The sequence below is a fragment of the Haemorhous mexicanus genome, chromosome 3 (assembly GCF_027477595.1).
Source record: "Haemorhous mexicanus isolate bHaeMex1 chromosome 3, bHaeMex1.pri, whole genome shotgun sequence".
NCBI lineage: Eukaryota > Metazoa > Chordata > Aves > Passeriformes > Fringillidae > Haemorhous > Haemorhous mexicanus.
In genome coordinates, this window is record NC_082343.1 from 25,933,782 (window position 1) to 25,954,861 (window position 21,080).

Sequence of the window (21,080 nt, forward strand, 5' to 3'; positions counted from 1 at the left end):
CAGTCAAAGGGCAGTGACACACCTGGGGCAAGTCACATCTGCACATGTGAGGTGCTTGCAAGCAAGGTGCCTCTCAAATACAAGAGCACTGAAATCTCAACATTTATAGAAGTTGGGGGTGTTCTGAGCAGTCAACAGTGTCTATATGTGAAATTTTTTTGTACCAGTTGTAATCTCTGGCATTTCTGCACTAGTTGTCAATATCTGCCTGCTCTAATGTTCTGGTCATGCATAGGCAGGTGGCTTGAGAAGGGAAACAAAAATGACGAAAAAATGTGAGACCATTGTGCAAAGAATGGTCTGATACTGTGTTTTGATACACTAAGGTAGTAACACCTCTGTGTTTATTGAATACCAAAGTGTGTTTGTAGAAAAATAAAACATGTAATGATATGGGCAGGAAAGATCTTTCTGACTTGGAGTGTTTCTTGCCATGCCAGCTGTGTGTTGGGTTCAGTTTCCAGTGCTGCTGTGCTGTATCTTTCTAGAGCTGGGGGAAATGGAAGTGATGCTCCTTACAGACAACTTGCTTTAACCAAAGCAGAACAAGTTGGTTTAAATTTGAATTTTACTTACTTTCTTTCAGGGCATCATGTTTTTGTGGAAACATCCATATTTGTCGAAAACTGGTGCTCTTTCTCTGGCAAAACCCCAATGACTGTAATGCAGTTATCCAGGAGAAATTATGGACAATGCAGACTCTTTAACTCAGTCAGACTTACTACTAATCTTGATGGGAAACAGAAGGACAGATAATAACCCCTTTCTTGGCCTGTAATATTATTTTTCTTATCCATTTCAACATAAAGAACTCTTCATTGGAGTGACCAGCTTTGCTATGAGTCTGAAAAGTTTACAGTTTTATCTCTGTTTTACTTTAGAAAGTGTTGAAACTAAAGCTTTGCATTAATTTATGTTACCAGCACCATGTTAGTTTCTTCTGTAAGATTTTTCTGTATTGGATGCAGACCATAAGAGGAAGCAAAGTAAGGAGGAAATATTTTAGTGACTTAGACACAAGATTTTTGCAAGGAAGAGACCGGTTTAAGGTAACTGGGCAAAGAAACAAAAAGTGAAATCTTGTCAAAACTGAGTGCTAAGATTAACTCCAGTGTCTGTTCTGATGAAACCGAAGGGAAATTAAATAATACAGGTATTTCTTCATGTTTAGGCAAAGGGAGAAAACCAGAAAGTGTTATTGGATTCTTCATTTACAGTCAATATACATGCAAATGTCTCCCTAAATTTATTTCTGTTATGCAGGAGAGTCATGAGTGGCACTTGAGCTGGATAGGAAACAGTTTTCCCACTTCATGAAATTTTGAATCCGTAAATATTTAAATATCTTGGTCTACCTCTCTTGCTCCTAAGTCCTGGTTCAGTTACTGATTTTATCACTTAGATTTTTAATCTTAAAAGTTGTGTAAATGAGGATTTATTTGAAGATTACAAATACATTGCCGAAGGTTTTTTCCCCCAGTTTGATAAGTGAAATTTTTCACGTGCAGACTCTCTGGATGAAAACTCTTTTTGCCTAGTTTGTAATAAGTCAGCAGTTTGGAGAAATAGAGAAAGAACCTTGTATTCATCTTAAGCTATTAGATCTAATTTGGGTGGCAGAGAGCAGTATTTAGCAGATCTATGAATTACAGGTTCCATTAGTTTCCTTTTTATTTTTTCTTTCTTCCTCCTTGGCTGTGAAGTTATAATGACAAACACTGTTATTTCCCTTCTTGGCATATGCCACATGCTGCTGGAAAATATGCAACAAAATGTAATGTTAACATTTTCCTGACACTTCTAAAATTAAACAAAACCTTCAGGGAAAGGAAGCTTCATGTTAATTTATGTATTCCTCAGCTTTCAGGCTAGGGAATGAGGGTGTACACCATCCATAGCTACTTCTTCAGCCAAAGTTATGTCTTGTTTGCAGGCACAAAGTCAAATCTGATGAGCAGGAGGCTTGAAGAGTGATTTTTAATATGTGGTGAACATGCATTTGTTTCCATGTATTGCTTGTCTTCTCCAGAATTCTTTGTTTTTACTATATTAAGCCTCTCAAATTAATGTTTTACACTGAAAAGTCTTTATGGTTTGATAATCATAAACCCTTGGTTATCATGTTTCACTTGGAGAGATAATGCTGCTGTCTCACTCCTTTGTACCAACTCCTACTTACATGCATTCATTTCAAATGAAATGTCATGTTTTAATGTGTCTTTTACATTAGCTGGGGACAGACCAATGCATGACCAAGCATACAGAATGCTGTTAATGAATTTTTCTTTATGATTTCTTATGAAGATTACTCTTTCTTGTGCTTCAAACTGATGTGGTAGAGGTCACAAGGTTTTCTGTGGAATTTGTTCTTCTGCCTAGAACAGAACAGATGTGTTTTCTCCCTCCACCCCTCCAGTAGCATGTAGCAGCAAGAAACTAGGCTGTATTAAGAGTGTATCCCCTGGAATAACAGGCCAGTCGCCATGGAAGAGCACAGGAGCTTTAGGGGGTTTGAGCAGCCCAGTTTTCTGAAGTTCATCCAGATTATACTTGTGTGAAATCTCCTGTTAGCCTAAATGTTCTGCATGAGGAAAAACTCCATGTTGCATACATTGAGGGCTTGGCACAAAACTCCTCTGTGGATGTAACCGTTCTGTACAGTAACAAGACATCTGCATTCCCATGCTCTGACTTCAATTCCCCTTTCCTATGATTCTTTTTTTTTTTTTTGTGGTAGTCTTTAAATATACACTGCATGATAGTAGGGTCTAAAACATATTTTTGTTCCTGCTGGCCAAACACATTTAGAAGTTTGTTCAAGTCTGCAGAGACAAACAAGGTGATTTGTGTCACAAGTACTATTCCTGTTTCCTCATCTTTTCATCCAGAATAAACTTGGTTTGGGTTTCATGTGTGTTTAGCTTACTCTCCTTTAGGCATTGATTTCTTTGAAGATACAATCAGCAGGTTTTGGGTATGCTTTGTGTAGAAGTCATACCTTGTTGATTACACATTTAAATCTTCTGTGTTCACGGTGCATGAAGGGAAGGTTTTTGCTTGTGAGCTATGTAATCTAAGGGTGTTTTTTGTGTTTTTACTTTCAATTTTTCAGTGAAGACTCACAAATGAGTTAACGAAGAAGCTAGAAAATAGTTAAGAATCATAAATTTCTCAGAGGAATCACAGAGCACCATGGTCATCAAACCAATTTTCAGTCAACTGTCTTTTTGTATAAGAAATAATGGGTGTTTCCTCTCTGGCATAGTTTGTTTGAAATTTAGGGATGTATTCTCTCACTGGCATATGTGAATTTCTTTTATTAAATTTATGTTAATGTTAACAGATGTCATGTGGGGACCAGTAATTCCATGGCACAGGTATGGAAGAATAGATCCTTACTTGGATGTTGGATTTTAGCAGTAGTCACTGCGCACCGTGTCAGCTGGTTTCAGTGCCAGTGCTGCAGGTTTTCAGCCAAAGAGGTAGCTTTGAAGGTGATTTTCCTGAAGTTCAAAGCTCCAGAAATGCTAACAACTTTCCAAGCAAAACTCATTCCAATGTCAGCATTCCACTCACTCTCCTGCATCATTTGCTTCTTACCCAAATGAAAGAGGAAGAAGGGGTGGCATGGAGACAGCCACAGTCCCACAGGGTGCCAGTCCATGGCTTTCCCATACAGAGCTGGAATTTGTGCCTCTGTTCTGGCATGAAGGGATGTGACAGAAAACCTTGGGGAGATTTTTCCTGCTAGAACTGTGTGTGCTTTATGGGCTGCCAGGGAAGTGAGCCTCTTGGGAATGGCTGCTGGCTCGTGGAATGGCACAATGCTCCTGTGCCTCGTGAGTCAGGTGTTCCAGGCAGACATGGTGAATGTCTGAAATATGGTAGTGGTACATGACAGCCCAGATGCAGAGGCACTGCATTTGGGAAAGCTTGGGCTTATGATGAAACATATGTTTAATATATTTTGGCAGTTGCCTAACATGAATGCCCTGCTTTCAGCTGCCCCCTATCTCAGGAAAAGCAGCAGCATCTGTGAATTTTCTGTGTCCAGACCAGCAGTGCCAGTAAGGCTGTAAGAGCTCACCAAGTGCTGTCACTGAATAAAAGCCCCAGAACTATATGTACTTAGGAAAAGGAACTTTTTGTTCTGTTTGTGAAAGCCAGGCCCCTCCTTCCTGTGCTGTGTTAATGGAAACCCTTGAAGACAAGAATTAGGACATGAATTCTAGAGAAAATCAGTGAGACAGTAGTCAATGGCTAAACTAACATTTGCCTGAGGGCTGTAAGAGATAGCGTGTGGAAAATCTGCCCATCAACTTTGCAAGAGCAAGCATAATTAAAGGGAGAGCATTTGGTATGTTGCCCAAGTTTGACAGAAAATTTTGGGAAGAAGCTGCTAGTGAATAGGACGGATAGAGCAGTTAAGTCTGTATGTAGTAATAATTTTTAACATATAATTCAGTAATTTACATGTATGGATTTTCAATTAAAGGGGGAATACAAGGGTTAGTAGAACCAGATGAAGGGTGAGAGCTGTGAAACAGCTTCTGCAAAGCATGCAAATAGTTTAAAAAATATAAGACCAATCACAATGAAACATCTTCAGAATGCAACCGATGCGTTTTAAAGTCCGGGCACAAATAAAAGATTCATACCTGTAAATCAGCATAAATTCTAGTTTTAAAATGTTTTACATGCATGTCTGCTGCTCTAATTTTTAACTTCTGTGTGAAATTAATTTGTTTTTAATGCTATATCAGGGTCTAGACTGGGTCTTCTATCAAGATGCAACAAATACTGTGGAGATCTTGATAAAATGAACCTTCCAAGTTACTCAGATATTGTAATACTCATTTGTGTCTACAAATGAAAACTGAGTTTGAGTTTTGCAAGATTTGCTGCAGGCTTGCTTGTTGGCACTCCCTTGGTCCATTAATGTAAATGTTTGCTGCAGTATTTTCAGTGTAAGACCACGGTTGCACAAATCATGGACAGACTCTGTGTCTATTGGAGGCAGTGTGAGTATGAAAGCCAGCAGTTAGCAGTTTTACTGGTCTTGCTCACAAGGCCTTATGTCATCTTGAGTGGGATTTCATCAAGCTTCTACTAATGTAACAATGTGGAATAAGATCAGAGACATGCTCAAAATCATTATTTTCACTCGAAAAGATATTTTCCACAAGCTTGATCATACTTGCATGCAAAGTAATGATGAGGTTTCTGTTTTGTGTATGTGAACAATGCTGGGATTGCAGGAACTGCTGTGAGTTTTAAAATCAGTTACAATTTAAATTAAATATATACCATCAAGGGCAGAATGACCTCTTATTAAAGTAATTTTACTAAATTCACCTCAACCTCTTTATGTTCAGTTATTCCTGATGAAGTAATTAGAATTTTGTTGGATACATTTTTTTTTTGGTCTCATATAAACCTATTAATAAGTCCCATTGCTTGCTCTACCTGCTGAAAACAAAACACAGTTCAAACTGTAAGGCCCTCAATGAGCATCTAAAAGTTTCTTTAATGAGTTCAATCCAACTGTGCTTTTTAGCCTCATTTTTTGCCAGTGTGCATGTTGAGACTGCACAAAAAGTCATTCTACAAGAGGACTTGAACAAAAAGTCATTCTACAAGAGGAGACTTTCAATGATACTAAGTGTTTGATTGCTGAAAGCAGTGTTGTATTTAGAGAATGTTGGTGAGAGAAATACTGAAGAAATGTTCTGCTACTGGGAGAAAAAAACTTGATTTGATAAAGAAATCCTAGATGCATTCTTCAGCAGTTTCAACAGGGAAGTAGCACAAACTACAAATCTGACAAGTTAGGAAACCTGATGGTGTCCAGTGCTTATAAAATAGCTTCCCACCCTTCCTTTTCCAATTCTAGGCTGTTTTCAATTTTGTAGAAAGAAATGTTCAAATGAGAACAGAAGGAATATTCTTATGTCTTATGAGGAACAGCTGAGGGAGCTGGATTTGTTTAATCTAGAGAAGAGTAGGCTCAAGGGTGACTTCACCTCCCTACCTGAAAGGAGGCTGTAGTGAGGTGAGGGCCCATCTCTTCTGCCATGCCTGGAGTGAGAGCAAAAAAGGACGTGGCCTTAAGCTGAGATAGAAGATTCAGATTAGATATAAAAAAAAATTAAATTTCACTGTTAGGGTGGTCAAGCATTGGAATAGGTTGCCCAGGGAGGTGGTGGAGTCACCACTCCTTGAGTGTTCAAGAGGCATCTGGATTTGGGTGATGTGGTTTGGTGGTTACTGTGGTATTGACAGGTGGGCAGCTGGACTGGATCATCTTGTAGGTAGGTCTCTTCCAACCATGATGATTCTATGAGTTTTTGGATCTTTATGCAGAACTGGAATGGATATTTCTTTCCCAGCTTGTTTGATCCTTCTGGGAAGTTTTGAAGAATAGTTTTGGGGCAATTATAAAATAACACTCTTTAAATGCAAGATGGGATTATTTTGTTTCTGTTTTCTGTATGGTTAAGTGGGCTTTAATTTGGTTTTTGATATGAACAGCACCTGGATTATATTGGGCATGCCCTTAGAACAAAGCAAGAGAAAAACCTGTATTTACTTGAGGACTTTGTGTTCATAGGGGCATATTTGCCACACCTGCATATTTTCCTAGAGAGTTAACCAAGTACATAAATGGTCAAACACTGGTGCTTAGGGGGGACTGCAACATTATCTGCATCTTCCACTTAAGAGTGAAAAGATGTGGATGTGAAGTGCGAAGACATACCATGATTACAAGTAGGCTTAAGATTGAATTTAGTGGAAGATATACAAATACATAAATGTATGTTAGATTTACTTTTTTATGTAAAAAGAAAAAGAAAATAAACTTACTGATGTGTATTTAAACCAAGGTTTGACAGGATTTGTAAAGGTACTTAACACTTGAAAATCAGGAGACTTTATATTTAGGGTCCTTAAACTTGTTTTATAAGCATTTTAGAATGAAGTTGTTAATTCCTTTAGTTAAACTTTAATAGCATGAAATCTTTTAATGCCTGAAGCCGTCCATTACCATGCAGGAAGAAAAATGGAAAGAAGTCTTTTGTGAAATGTCTGACAAATCACTGCATTTTGAAGTGATGGAGAAGAATAAATTCCAGGGTTTGAGTTCTGTGTTGTGTGTGATCTAAATCCCTGGGTATGGTTAGAATGGGAACAAACCTAGCTTTATACCTCTTCTACTGGAAATATTTTCAAAAAGCACATTCTTATTCTATAAACTCATGACAGTTTAAAAACAAGCCTACTTATCATAGCAGTCTGAGTCATGTTGTACTTGCAGATTATTTGGGTTACACTGAGAACTTTTTGAAAGGAAAAAGAAATTTAAAAATCCACCACCTTCATCAGACTTCAACTCCTTTGCGATGCTCTCCTTGTGCACCAGGAACTGTTAGAAACCTTCCACTGATTGCAGATCAGTATATCAAAGTTTTACTTTTTTGGTAATAAATTACTTGCAGCTTGTCTTGTATCAGTTCTTTGAGAGCACAACTACTTTAAGGGCTCCTTTAATCGTTGTGTTTCAGTTTTGATTTTGTGGTCCTAATATCACAAAACTTCAAATCTAAACATAAGAAAAATGAAAATGGAAACAGATCCCTCTACCTTTATACCTCTGCTGTTGGAAATGTTTGAGATAACCCCTCCTGCCTTTTTTCTTTTTCCCCCCTGCCCTTGGCTATTATTATCACTTTAATTCTTGTAACGAGGGAGATATAGTACAGAAGTGATACAGTAGAGTAGGGAATTGATGCAAGTTTCTTTCTTGAAAAAAAAAACCAAACAGTTTGGAGTATTCTGGCTAATTCATTGTGTAGCAACTGGTAAACAGCGATGAGATCTCTTTGTTTCCCTCTCAATCCTGATGAATGTGCTTTGCAGAGTTCTTTGCGTGCATCTAACTCCATTCCCAGGTCCATCTAATGGTTCCTTTCCAACATGGAAGCAGAACAGTCAAAGCTTTCGGTTTTGTTTCATAAGGAGTGTCCCAATATATAGCATCCAGCCTATAGCATTGGTAGAAACACTAGAGGAAGGAGCACTGGACATGTGCTGCCCTGTTCAGCAGGGAGTTCCTTTGCTGGACAGACACTGTGAGCTGTCAAATGCACCACACATGCCACAAAGGCTCAGTTTGCACAGTGACATCTGCCTGGCCAGAAGGATTTTATGGTGGATGGCTCCCTGGCTGGCACCATATTTGGGACCTCCGTCTGGTCAGTTGTTTTATTGGGAGGAAAGCCCTTTGGCTCTCTCCTTCTCTTTCACTATGGCTCTGAATCAGTTAATTATCCACTGAGGGAAAACAAACTAAACAACTGAGATAAGAAAATATTCCAGGGAGTACCCTCCAGCAGATACCACATACTCCCCTCTTTCTTCTAATCTGCAGAATATGCAGAACCATTTCTGGCTTTCTCCCAATGGCCAATGATTTGTTCTTGCCTGATTAAAGTTCTTGTTAGGAAATCAGACTCCGTCAAGAATTTCCTGAACTTTGTTGAAAAGGGCAGAGTGGCTCTGGCTGTCATTTCTTACAGTGACAAAGGAGGAATCAAAAGTTGGGCTTGGAATCTGAAGACTAACGAGATTATACAGGAGGAGGGTGGCTCTCAGTTTCACAGCCTGGAAAAACTCAATACTGTATGCTAATAATGTAAAAGTGTTACTATTCTATAGCATTCTTGGAAAAAAGCATTCCCATCAATTGTACAGGCGTTAATAGGTCTTGCCTGTGTGTAGAAGCTGGGTGTTTTACAGTTGGAGAATAAAGAGTTATGTCCTGGTTTGGAAATGCAGTAATCAGCAGAGATCTGACTCAGTGGTAAGAAAGGTATCTCATGACAAAACTTTTATAATAGATGAGAGAATTAAATGATTGCTGGGAAACTCCCCTGCGAAAATTGTGCAAAACAGGAACAAAAAGCCTATTGGTGCAATGAAATCTGTGTTCCAAACACAGCTGAAACTAATTAAATAAAAAATGATCTAGGCAAGATTGATCAAGTTGGTCTGGAAAAGCTGTTACCTGTTTTTATGCAGGCTGTGATTCCCTAGAAGATTAAAACAGCAATAAGTTTGGGGATGATAGATGAAATTTGGTTTCATTTTCTGGAAAAAAACGTGAAGAATAACTTTTTTGTTAAGATTTGGAAACTACTAGTTCTGTGGTCAATTTAGTCACCTACACTAGAATATAAAGAGATATAATGAAACATATATAAGACTTTGAAACATGTTTTTAAAAATTCTATATTTATAAAGGAACAATTTGATAACATTCCAAACATAACTTGTAAGTAGTATAGTACTAAAATGAGAAAGTAAAGTAGAACATTCTTGTTTTTTTTTCTAATTTCATCTTTCTAAATACATCAAGAATAACTTGTCTTCTAGAGAAATTTTCCAGATCATGAGCTTCCCTAATTTTTATCGCATGTGATTGCCAAGAAAAGTTTGGAAAGGGGAACCCTTATTCTGCTATGAGCAGCATGGAGGTTTCCTTGGCATAAGCGTGTTTGTGTTCAAGCAGCACTATTGTTTCAGACCAAGTCATGTGGATATCTCCACTTGCTGTGGAACATCTTGATTCAGAATTCTTGAGTGGGATAAAATAAAGGGGGTCTATTACTGAGTGTGACATGACCACACTGATTTCTTAAGGTTTTTCTGATCTGTGGCTTATTTGGGAGCTATTGTCATTTTGAGTAACTGTAGGAAAGGAGAGGTCTGTTCAGCTGGTTGAAAATGCTAATTTATCACCAAGTTTCCCCAACCCTCTGACACTTGAAGAATGAACACCCATAATGGTCTGTGCTTTTCTGGCAGGGGTTAAAGACACTGCAGATACTTCATTGTTCTTCATCTACTGAGAAGATAGAGCAGATCAACCCCCTAGTCATCTGTGCTAGTCTTGTAATAAGCATTTTAAATAACTGAAACAGCTGAAAAGAAAAAAACATTCTCTTCTAAACATATTTCTGTATCTATCTTTTTGTGTCTTTGTTTCTTGTACAGGAGAAAGGGTAGGAACAGAGCTTGGATTGCAGGATGTTTCAAGCATATACAGAATATATACTTAGATTAGAAAACAGAAGATCTTTTTTGTCTGCACAGATTGTGCATACAGGGGTCCAGATCAAAGCATGGGATCCAAATAAGTGAAACCCTGCATTTTATTCTAAAAGTGTTCGCCAATACAAGTTACTGATTTGACATGACAATCTGAGAAGGCTCCTTACACTGTTAAAGGAGCCACATGACTTGGGCAGCTTTTTATTTGCTACCAAATATCAGTCTTCCAGCAGCAGCTCTTACAGTCTATAGTTTCAATTTTTTTTTTACACTCTCCTCCTATTGCCCTTGCAATGTCCTTTTCGGAACTTTCCGTCTTGGGAATAGACCATTATTAATTCTTCCCATTTCTAATTGACCCCTCAGCTCTTCAGCACCTACACTTCCCAGAAAATCCACCTAGGACACTGAGGAAATGGTACTGCTGCTCATTGGTGTGTGCCATGAGAGAGGCTGGAGCTGCTCTGGATGAGGAAGCGTAGGAGCAGAATCAGGAGGCTGCCAACCCTGTTGGTACCCTGGGGAATGAGAGGGGCAGGAGTTGTCTGTCCAAGATGATGAACAGTACCTCCTTGAAGGCCCAGAATCTGGGGATTACTCAGAATCTTGTGCCCTCACTGTGAATGAACAGCCACACTTAAGGCACTGTAGCATGTAAAAGTTTGGAGAAGAGTGCAGGCTCAGCTCTGTTCCAGGTCTCCTGTCCCTGCAAACAGATCCTCAGAAGGCCACAGTGGCACCCAAGGATACCTCCTGCACTCAGAAAAAGTGAAGTGGTGAGCTAAGCACATGATGGATACTCCTCCCTTTGTGTTTTCCTTTTGCATGGCTGGTAACTGAGCTCAGCATCAAAGTGAGATTGAGTGTGGTGTCACTGCGTGATGGGGTGACACACAAGATGGTGTCACTCCTGAGTGAACAGGAGCAGAAGTATGGTTTGCTTCCATATGGGAAAGCACTAATGTGCTGCTGGGTTGTTTTGCACATGACAGCTGCCAAGATAGCATTTTGGCAAAGCAGGCAGCAAAGGCTCTTTGGATAGCTTTCCTTCAGACAGCTTCAAACTGCAAATGTAGTCAGGACATTAGGCTCAAGGAACCAAAATAAACCAAAGCAGAAATCCAAGAGTACAGTACAATAGAGCCTGCAAAACCAGGTGCTCCAAGCTGCTGATCTGCTGCAGGGTAGTACTGGACTAAGAGGATGTTTTTCCCCTGAAATGAATGTGCTGAATTTGTGCTTGGGCTATGTATGAGGGTTTCTCTGTCACTTGAGCTTTCTCATTGACTTCAACAGATTTTTTTGGCTAGTAAAGCCACACTTTTTTTTCAGAATAACAATCTGTCAGTCTGATTTTTGATTAATTTAATAACCAATGACAAAACAGATACAGGAATCTGAAGGAAGGGCCTAAACTGTAAGTGATGGGTGAGGATTTTTATCTTTACCTGGCATTCCAACAAAATGCTTATGTTAGGAATAATTTTACATGGAGGGATGACTGGGCTCCTAAGGGCCTAGCCAAGACTGTACTTCTGCAGGCTACCTTGTGATGCGTAGGTAGCTCATAACACTTCAAGGTGTGATGGCTTGCTAGTAGAAAACTGGGCAAATATCTGAAAAGATCCTTCAGCCAGAACAACAGATAACTTGAAAGTTACCAAATGGTTGCATGTAAGTGTCTGCTGTTGTAACAAAAGAATTATTCAGCAGCAGCTTCTGGTTTCTATAAATTCCAAAATTTGCAGAGCTGGATCTTTAGGGCTGAATCTCCCTGTGGTTTGTTTTCCTTTGCGTGTGTGAGAGATAAAGTTTCGTTATTAATTTCCTTAAGTGTTTATCCAGTATTGTAACTTGTTCAAGTATTTTAGGGAATCTTGTAAACTGATGGTTTATTTCATTGATTAAGTACGAGCTGTGTGTAGGAAAGACTTTGTCATGACAATTGAAACTATACACATAATTGCATAGTTTCCACTCTATAAAAAGCAATCTGCAAAGCTGGAAGACATCATTAGACTTGTGTTTATAACACAGGATGGCCTCATTTCACCAGATTTTCTTGCAAATTAGTTCCCAGATGTCAGATAGATTGTCTGGTTGCCAGCTATTGCATAAACTCCTGAAGTGTGAGATATGACTTACTGCTCTTGCACTGACCTCAACTGTCAACAGGAAAATAAACGATCATAAAATAGTTCGGATGAAGCAAGACTCAGAAAAGTGAACTTAATATCTAATTTTAAGTGGCCTGATTGCTCAACTATCACAATTGTATCTGAAATACAAAATTTTGACATTTTTAAACTATATTAGCAAGAAAGCCTTATATTCTTGGATTACCAGAAAACAAAAAACCTTTATACTGCTTGGCAGCTGTATTTGAATCTCCAGCTTTTTGTCTTCTAGCAGCATTTCTGTGCACTGCAGAAACGAAAACCAATATTTTTAAAGTTGGCCTTGGGTGGAGAACTGGTTCCTAAGCCCATGTCCCAGCTTGTTGCTGTTGAAGCATCTGATTTTAGAAAGACAGTTTGTGCCTTGTGTGCTTTCCTACAAGGTGTAACAGGGTACAAGCTATCTCAGTGTTACAAGTAACACCACTGCCCTGTACTGTACACTGTGTCGAAGCATGAGTCTCCAGAAATGACCTCCTGGAAAAGTCAGCTCCTCATTGCTGGACTTGCTTGAGGCCTTGGCTGGATTCAAGAGCATCAAAGCTACTAGTTTTAGTAGCTAGTTTTTAGGTTTTTTTAGCTAGTTTTTAGTTTTTTGTTACTAGTTTTACTTTGTGTTACTAGTTTTCTGTTACCCCCAGAGAACGGGTTGTTGAAGTGTAGACCCTGTCACACAGTTCCCAGATAGCCCAGAAATCTGTTGGACCAAACTGTATCTGAGAAAGGCCTTCACACCCTTAGGAAGCAAGGAACTGTTATATCCAATATTGAGAGAGGTCAGCTGTGCTATAGCAGCTGAAATAGATTTTTAATTAAAGTGTCAAAATCTCCTGGCATCATTTGTTTCATCCTATTTTCCCCTATGTGATGACCCACCCTTAAGGGGAAGGATGCACCCAAGGTTTGTAAATGCTTGTGGTTCACAGGAGTGACAAAAGTCAGAAGGTCTTCAAACAGTCAGAAAGATACATTAGCAAATTGCACACTTAGGATAGAAATTGGTACATTAGTCCCCAGTTTACTATATGAGCACACAGCAGTGGTTTTTGGATAAAGGTGTAGGGTGACAGGGGAGAGAGAAACTGGGGGGAGAGAGAGGAGAAAAGACAGAAAAAGAGATCAGCAGTCCTGGTTCTAGGGTAAATCCAGGTCATGGGATGTCCATCCTGGTTTTAGTGCCAATTCAGCTGATAACCGTTGTGTCAGTGTCAATCCAGCTGTGGCAAAATCCTTTTTCCCACTCGGAATATCTGTGTCCTGTCTCTGGGCCTCTACACCCTATGCATTTTATAATCTAAAGCCTGGCATATTGAGGACTACAAAGAGGGCCGTGGTCTTGCATGAAGACACATTTTAACTTTTCTGGTGACTTTGACTAATGTAGGAGAGGCACTGTTTTTTCCATTTATTCCCAGTCCTGCGGAATTTGCCAGGGTTGCTATTGTAACCACAGAAGTCAAACACCACTATCTAGTTCCTAGGACAGCTGGATTATCTTTATAAATAAGATTTTATTTATCTTCTATTTATGAGCGTTTGGAAAATCTGTTCTTGTCTTTGCTAGCTCTCTGCCCAAGCTGAACTTTAAAGCTTTCTATGTGAAATTCTTTTACTATCTCATGTTTCTGGAAACACAAATGCATTCTATAATGAACTTGCAGGTAGTATCCTTTAAGCTTGCTTTGTAATAACTCCCTTGCTTATTCCATGTGTTTGTAAATCTGATGGCTGTTCATAGCTGGAGCTGTCCTACAGTTTGATGCCTGTAGTCCTTACAGGTTTCTATAGCTGTCTGTGCACTTATGGATGAAGTTATGGCTGATTATTCAGCTGTTCAGATAAGCAGAATGTTTAGAAAGACATAAAAAAAGCCCCAAACCGTTCTGCACTGACTTGGAAACTCAGACAGATGGATTTGGGCTTGTGCCCTTGGCTTTGACTTTGCAGATATCAGGCTCATTCTCCTAAAGAAGAGTGCCTTGCTGTGTTACATTGCAAAAATGCAAGGAAGTCATCTGTAGCTTACTGCTGTATTGCCTTATTCCACATTTGCAGACTAAAATGATTAATTTTGGGCAGATGGCAGACAGTTGATGATAAATCATGCAGTGTTGTCAACTCACCAGTCATTGAATCTCAGCTCTTGTAAGTGGCACTGGGTTAATGATCTAATTGTGGATAGGGAAAATTGCATTCACAAAGTAGGTTTTCACTGAAGTTTCTAAAATGACTTCACTGTACACTTTCTTGGGCTATTGTTATTCCTCCATTTAACTTAATTTGTTTTTGCTGTGCAGACTCATTAATTAGATGGCTTCATAATCAAATTGCAAGGTTGGCCATAATTATGCAGTCAAAAGTGGCTAATGGATCAATTCAACTGTAAATTCTAGCTGAAGGACCTGGAAGAGGGTAATTCTGGAGGGTTTCTAAAAAGAAAATTAGCTTAAATTGATTTTTTTTCAGTTAAGAACTAAAAAGATATGTTCTAATCAGAACTTACATCACTGTGTTACTTTTTAAAAACCCTGTTAATACAGTTTTAGTGTTAAAACAGTGATTCAATTTTAACAAAAATATTCCGTATCTCAGTGCACCCAGGCTTAGTGTCTTTTTAACCCAGGTTCACAAATGGATCTCTAAACATCAGTTTGCACTGAAATTTGTGCAGTTTATGACCTGATATCTTTTTGTGTTATTCAGACTCAGCTGATTTGGGCAAATGAGTGGATGTTCTTAGCTTGTTTTCAGAGAACCTGGTAATATATCTACTTGAAATGCTTGCATTTTGCAAAAATGTAATGGCTTTCTTGCAAATTGTTGGAGAAAATGCCAGTTGTGTAGGTTTCCTCTACACCGTTGTTGAAGAATAATAGTTTTTTTCCTAGGGGAATAATTTTGGTATATTTTTTTAGAAAAATGAGTAGTTTAAATAAAGTCACAATTATTTTGTTTCCATTTAATTTACTAGGCTGATATTAAAAAAAAACCACAGTTAAACTTTCGATGTGGCATGCTCTAGTTCATGAAATACCTTATTTTTTATATGTATGTATTCATGTATAAACACCTTTGAAAATTTTGGAAATATCTGCTCCAAGTCTTGTTAAAGTAAAAAGCTTTTCTTTAACAGAGGAATGCTTTCACAGAAATGTTGGGAAGAGTTTTTGTCCTCACAGAAGGCAGTCACTTTCATAAACTGTAAGAGAGGCAACCTGCAAAATTAAGCTTCACTTTCCAAAAGCTACAACTAAGCTAGGGGATTTCCTTCAATTTATAGGGTTTATAGGGTTTTCCTTCTGCCCTTTGAATTATTTTCATGTCTGGAACATCTGAGATTGCTCTTTTGCAAAACCTTATTCTCACTGATTTTTAACTACGATTGAAGTATTTTCCTAAGCGTTTAGGTGTTTTGTGCATGCAGAGACATTTTGACAGGTTAGGGAACTGATGAGGGATGGTCAAGATGGAGTTTCCACTATGTGCATTTGAATTCCAAAGCAGGCCCAGAGCTGGCCTCTTTCCTTTCTGTCTTTGCTAATAAAACAGGCCCCGAAAAGGGGAGACTTGTGTTGCTTTTTGTTACCACCACTCTCCTCCTCCACTTCCTCCTCAAGAGCAGCCATTTGAAGTCTGCTGATGCTCTTTGATCACTCTGCTTTTACTCTCCCTGGTCCAGGAGCAGTGGAAAATGTTTGCTGCCATCTCTGGAGCAGAACTTTGGCAGCTGCCTGATAAACTCGTTGGTTTACAGTGGAATGAGATTAATAGCAACAAAGGCAGCAGATTTTGAAGAAACTGAGATACTTTCTGGGGTTAGAGTGAAGGAAAAGTTATTTTAAGCAAGAAAATAGTCTTAATATTTCTATGACAATACCTATGTGGCTAAACTGGACTTTGTCCTAAATCAGAAGTTCCTAGGACTAGATTATTGGGAAAGATTAGGTGATCCAGCTGGCTTAAAGAGCAAAGGGACTACAGAATGCTGATTCTGCCATTGTTTTCTGCAGGAAGATTTCATGAAACTGATAAAAAGTTTCAATGAATCTTCCTAATTTCACATTTTCTATAAGCAGTTTGTGTGGCTATTGTAAAAAAGCTCTTGAGCAATAGAAAAAGTGCAATATTTTGTCTCACAGTGATGACAGAATCTGTCAAAACTGTTTGGAGGATGCTTGCCCAAACAGGTTTGTACTCTGGTGGCCAGATGCTTAACTGAGAAGCTTTAAGCATTTTTTGAAAATTGTTGTGAAGCAAAACTAAAGGAAAACTGTTACAGTAATCTCTAAGCACTTTCCAATGCATTGGAGATTCCAATATAAAAGAAACAGCTTCCAGTATTGGATATCCCAGCACAGAAGGATAGACTGGAAAGTATTGTGGGGAACTATAAGTGCACAGTGGCTCTGTTTGCAGTTTAATTATTATGTGATTTGATGCAGAAAAACTTCTCATGTCTAAGTTTATGCCAAAAGTCACAGGTTTCAAGTTCCTTTTCTTTTTTTTAATCTCTATCTATGTGCTCCTTAAACGATATCAAAGACACTAGGCTTATTTACAAAAGATTGTAAGTCTGTAGGAGTTTGGTGTCTGTTGTGCTCTTGAATTCTCTGTATAGTACAGTATTCTAGCAGAATTTATGGGCTTTGCTGGCCCTTTGTGCAAATAATTTAATACCATATTTACATGTAATCCATTTCTTCAGCTTTAATATAAAGCAATCCTAATAAAGAGCTCTGTTCTTAAGATGTTGAACATCTTGGAAGTGTTGAATATTTTCACAAAAAGTTCTTGTTTTCACAAAAAGATATGACTGGGGTCATTCTTCTGAGATTTTTTTTTTTTCCCCTTTTTAGTTGTGGTTTAAGTCTTCACCTAAAAAATGTGATTGTGGAGGAGTGCCTTTCTTAAACCTTTTCAATATGGTGGGCAAACAAGAAGACAAAGAGTACTGCCAAGTGAATCAGGCACTTGGACTCAGACTAATAGTTAACCCTTGAGAGTGTATATTTGGATAATTGGATGTTCATACTGTCCATAGGCTTCAATGTGAGCACAGGAGTGCTGGATAGAAGTAAAATTGCATCTTAGGGATTCCTGGTTTTTCACCAAGATTAAAAATGTAACCTGCTGTAGGGAGGCCAGATGTGATGTTCGAAGGCTTTTGAACATGGTGGTGCATATGCCATGGTACCTCTGTTAGGGAGGAGCTGCACAATGTCCATTGCCAACACCCATGCAAGGCACATTTCATTCTTTGAGCCCTTGTGTTAACAACTACAAGGCTTTGTGACTTGCTTATCCTGGGAGTCAAAAGGATCTAGAATTCTTCTTTTGGGATTTTCCTAAACTCCTGGGGATGTGTGTGGAAAGAAGGAGTGCTACAAGACGGAAAAAAGGCCAATATTTTTACTGTATACCAGTACTTTATCCTATACAGAACTAAGGAATTTCTAGCTAAAATTTCTAGCACATTTTTTTTGCTGTCAGAATTTGCCTTTAGCATAACAGGCTGAAATTTTAATTAGAGATCTCAGTGTTGCTAAACAGTTTTGCAGAAAACAGCCTCCAAATCTATATTGTTTATGTTAACTCCTATAATCCATGTCTGGTTGACTTCCAGGTGCCCACACTAGATAAGTACTCAGTGCCATGAGCACTGGGTTAGTTGGCTGTTGGCTGGATGAATCAAATTGATTGTGACTTCTCAGAAAGGGATAGTTGAAGAAAATATCCTTCTTCCCTACTTTTTTGTTTAATAGTACATTGCTGCTAAAATCCCCATTATTACACATAAAAGAGCTATGTGGTACAAATCTCAAACTGGTCAAGCTGCACTAAGGTCATATCTTAAAAATTTTAGCCATGCCACTTGTTAATGTAATTGTTAATGTTATTGTAATTGTTGTCTTCAACTAAATTTGCTTCAGCAGTACCTTCACCAGATATAGTAGAACTACAGTGTAAGTTACTTTCATCCTTTATTAAAGATTTTTGAGGGGTTTCTCTGTTTAGATGTGTCTCTGTCCAGTATTTTATTTAGCTTTTGTAAAGCCTGTCTGGGAGATTTTACTCATATTTCAAAAGCTTTAGTTTGTATTTAAAAATAAAAAGATCAAGAAATATATGAAACACCAATCCATTTAAGTTACACTTGCTGACTCCACAAAGGCTGTAGTTATTTGCAAAACAAACAGACCATTTCATTTTGTTATTGTATTTGTTTTGGATTGTAATTTTGCTGTATGTAACTGGAACAAGAAAAGAAAAATAACCTTTTTATTTCAATAGTAAATGTGTTCAAAAGGTAACAGGTGTAAATATCTTTGAAATCAGCATTCTGCAGCTGGTTTATTCCCCTCACGACTGAACCTCTTCATAATGCTAGCACTGACATTACATTAATTTTATATCTTGATTTTTATCTATGTGATGAAAAGTGACAGTTGTTTCTTTAATAGAAACTTAATGATTGTTGTATTCTGCTCTAAATATTACCTAATTTTGGCTGATTGTGCCTGCCATGATTGAAACTGGTGTAAAAGACTCAAATAATGGAGGAAGCTCACTGTGGCTGCATCTGAGGGGAAGAGAATGTTCTTTCTAAGGGTTAAGTTTAGATGGAGCAGTGTTAGTTAAATGCTATCTTAAGTGTCCTCACTGCTTACTTTTATAGCATATTTTACAGTTGTTTAATTTTATATTTGCACTGCACTATTGTTTAGTTTTGAAAATGCAGCCATCTCTCTCTACAAATATTTGCATAGTGGGTCACAGGAGTTGCTTCTGCAAGGTCAAGAGAGCTTCTCTCTGAGCAATGCCCTTTTCTGTACTTTTGGCTCTTCAGCCTCTTGCTGGATAGCATTGATTTGGCTGCTTGTTTACCTGGGAGCTGGAGGAGCCTAAGGCAAGAAGATGTACTTAAACTTTTCAGCTCTGTGAATAGCAGGCTAGGCATAAAAAATGTACTTCAAATCATGAGTTAAGGCTGTATTCTCATCTGGGCCAGAAATTTATATATTTTTTTATAGGGAGACTCAGAGAATGAGACTGTGGTACTATGATTTGTAAAGAGTAACTTATTTCTCATAGATTGGCTGCATTAAAGGGAATGTGGCTAATTATACCCAGTGTAACTTATTCACATCTGATATACCAAAATAGGGCCCTCAGATGCTTACTGCAAAATGCTGGGAATGTGGACTGCTACAGAGAGTTGCAACTCAGCCAGTAGCTGCTCAGAGACGTTTCAGACCATGCTAGAGTTGCTCATATCTTCAACTAATATTCTCTTAGAAAATTTCTATGATAGTAGTATTAACCCACACAGCACAGTATGCTTTATAACACACTTAATTGAGAACAGCAGTGAGGTGTCATATGTCCAGTCATAAGTGTGGTGTAAATGCAGTCAGTATAAAATTGCCTCCTAACTACAGAGCTAAGAGCACAATAGAAACCTTCCAGGATAAATATAATTCCTCTCATGTTGATTTACTATTTACAAGATGCTTGTGGTATAATTTGAGAAGAGAAAAATGCATAGTTAAGTTAGAAAACCATCAAAAGCTTTCCTCCTCAGGCTGAGCATTCCACACAGTTCTTTAGTTCACCTTCCTCCAAGTTTTGATTTAGCAATGGTGTTTCTTACTGAAAAAACCTCTTGTGCTTTCTGCATTCTAACTTTTCTTATTTCCTATTGCACTTATTGTACCCTTCATTTCCTTCCCATGGTTCCAGGATCATTTATTTGAAAAAAACCCCTGTTTTATATTCTTATCAAGCTCTTGGTACCCTCTTTCAGCATCTTAAGTATTTCATGGGTACATGAAGACAAGAGTTCAAATTCCAGATGCCTCCCAGATTTAAACCTCTTGACCTGAGTCAAGAAAATATCCTAGAAAATATCTGAGGGGGGGGGGGGGGGGAGAACAAGTTGTTTTACTTACTGAAGTACCTGTTGTGAGGAATGAAATAGCTGAAGCTTCTTTTCACCCCCATTTTGCCTCTTGAATGGGAATGGACATATGTGGTTACACAACATGCACCTACATCAGGTCTGATGCTTGATGCTTCTGCACTGGGAGACTGGATGGGTAGTTGTCATAGAATGGGAGACACATCAACGAAAGTAAAAGGTTCTGATAGTCTTTATGTCTGAGTGTCCAAATAAGACTGACCATTGGTGTAACCTGCATGGAATGTCCATGCTTAAGCCTTTAGAAATGGTTCAAAGTTGTGTGATGCAGACACTAGCTTTGACAGTATGTGACCTTACAAAGTTCAAGTACTGAACAGCTTCTTTTCAGTTTAGAGCAAGAGCCTGACACTTTTGGGTCAGAACTCCCCATCCCTGACAAACAAAAAACTGGAATGGTTTCAGCTGGGTAAGCTTTCTCCAATTTTGTCTAGGTTGGCCATTTCTGGATCTACTGTTATCATCACTGTCTACTCTGCCTCTAGTACAGTCACATTGTCTGTCAAGCCTCAGCAGCAGAACTGCATCACTGTCATCTCTGGTTGAGAAAGATCAGATCTGGAAATCAGCAGAGATGTGTCTGTAAGCCCAGTGAAAGAAAACCAAGTCCTATTAAAGAGCTGGTGATCTTCTAAATGTGCAAAAGTTTGACTGAATGACTCGGTCTCCTCAGTATGTTTCCTGCAAGAAAAGCTAAGTAACATTTTTTAAACATTTGCAACTGCCTTGTCTTACTCAGATTCAGCTATGCTAATTGTAATATAAACCAATAATCTGCCCTCTTCAAGCAACTGAAGGCACTAGGGCACAGCTGA